A 2,437-nucleotide genomic window follows, 5' to 3' on the forward strand; every position below is an offset into this window, starting at 1 on the left:
TCGTGAGACTTCATCCCGCTGAATTTCTGCTTCGCTAGGTCTAGGTATCTGCTTATCTTCCCCGCGTAACCGTAAGGAAGTTTTACTCCTAGGAGGCAGGTGAAAAACTGCTCAATCTCCTCCTGACTTAGAGTGAAGCACGCGGGAGGGTAGTTATTTCCGATCTTCTTGGCCTTTTTGCCTTTGCGACGACTTTCTGTGTCCTGCTTCGCCTCATCATCATCATCATCATCATCATATATAGCGTGAAGCTCCTGCCTGATGCCCATTGATTTCAAGTCTGCCCTTGCTTTCGGCCCATCTTTGGTCCTCTCTGGCATGTTGAGCAGGGTACCAAGCAGACTCTCGCACACGTTCTTCGTGATATGCATGACATCAAGGCTGTGAGGCACACGGTGGATCTTCCAGTACGGCAAGTCCCAGAAAACAGACCTCGTTTTCCATACCTTCAGCAACGGCTCTGGCGCCTTTCGCTTCTTTCCCGGCTCTGGCGCCTTTTGCTTCTTTCCCGGCAGTGGGCAGTCTTTCCAATTTTTCAACAGCTTGTCTATTTCCTCGCCGCTCCTCGTACACGGGCGTTTTCGGGGTTCGGTTTCACCATCAAACAGATCCTTGCGTTTCCTCCACGGGTCATCGTCGCGAAGCCACCTTCGATGTCCCATGAACACGGTTTTCGAAGACCCGGGATCTCTATCTAGCTGGCGATACATTGTGTCATCCATGCACCTTACGTATCCAGAAAATCCGTGGACTACCTGCCCCGCAAGATATCCATAACCGAGATAGTCGTGCACCGTCGTGAGCAGTGCGGCTCTCATAGGGAAATATTCTTTCTCTGCGGCGTCCCACGTATTGGCTGGCGTTTTCCACAGCATGTCAAGCTCCTCTTTCAGCAGCCCCAGATACAGATTGATGTCGTTCCCTGGTTGTTTCGGCCCTTCAATTAGCATACTCATGTGAATGTACTTCCTCTTCATGCACAACCAGGGGGGAAGGTTGTACATCCACACAAACACAGGGCAGGTGCTATGTGTGCTCCTCTGGCTGCCAAACGGATTGACTCCATCGGTGCTCGCGCCCAGCACGATGTTCCTTGGATCGTTCCCAAATTCTGGGTATTCGAAGTTCAACGCTTGCCACTGGCTCGCATCCTTAGGGTGACTCAGCATCTTGTCTTTTTTATCTATCTCCGGATCATTTGCGTCATCTTCTCGCTTCTTCTCCTCCCTATCCGCGTGCCAACGCAGGAGCTTTGCTACCTTAGGATCCGCGAAATACCGCTGCAGACGAGGAGTGATCGGAAAGTACCACACCACTTTTCGAGGAGCTTTCTTCCTCTTCTTGTATCGAGTGACACCGCACACCGGACATATGGTAGACTCCGCGTGCTCGTCCCGATAAATGATGCAATTGTTCATGCACACATGGTATTTCACGTGCGGTAAATCCAGAGGACACACGATTTTCTTCGCCTCCTCCAAACTGGTCGGGCACTTGTTCCCCTTGGGAAGACGTTCGTGCCAGAATGACATGTTCTCGTCGAAGCATGCGTCGGTCATTTTGTGTTTTACCTTCATCTCCAGAGCCATGAGCGTTACTTTCAGGCGGGTATCCTCGGGCCTGCATCCTTCATACAATGGAGTAACCGCGTCTAACTCAAGTTGATCCATCTTGGCTTTCTCTCGGGCGGCAGCTCTTGCGTTATCCGTCTGCTTGAGAAGCAGCTCTTAAATATGAGGGTCCTGCACCCAGCCCATCGATGGTCCAGCGTCGTCTGCTCCGCCGGCATCATCATCATGTCCTGCATCTTCTACATGATGACTGTGTACAGCATCACCGTCGTGATCATCTCCTGGGGATTCTTCGTCTTCTCCCCCCCCCCCCGAGCCGCGGTGGTTGTCTTGCTGCCCTTCCTCATTTCTTGCCCGGCCCCCATGGACGACTTCGTAGTCATCTTCATCACCTTGCCACCGATAGCCGTCCATGAAACCACGCAAGAGCAGGTGGTCCCGCACCTACCCGGAATCCGGGTCCGCAATAAGGCTATTCAGCTTGCATCTTCGACACGGACATCTTATCTCCGTCTCGTTCTTTTGAAGCATCTCGGCCTTCGCGGACCTCAAAAACCTATTCACGATGCCTTCGGTCATTGTGCGGACCATGGTCGCCTGCGGGGTAGAGCAAAACGATATTTTAGAACCAAGAAAAAATTTGGCATGACTTTCCCTAAAAATAGGACCAAAAAGAATGCTTAATGCCAAAATTCTCGCCGAAACGGAAATGAATCAACATTCCGGCAAAATATTGGCAACTATCGCATTTCAAATACCGGTACACCTCCAAACACAAACACATATGCAACACCACAAACATATGCAACACCACGAACATACATAGATCTAGCTAGGCCATAAAAAGTGCATGTGCACATTGTTGT

Source organism: Triticum aestivum, chromosome 4B (assembly GCF_018294505.1).
Source record: "Triticum aestivum cultivar Chinese Spring chromosome 4B, IWGSC CS RefSeq v2.1, whole genome shotgun sequence".
Classification (NCBI taxonomy): Eukaryota; Viridiplantae; Streptophyta; class Magnoliopsida; order Poales; family Poaceae; genus Triticum; species Triticum aestivum.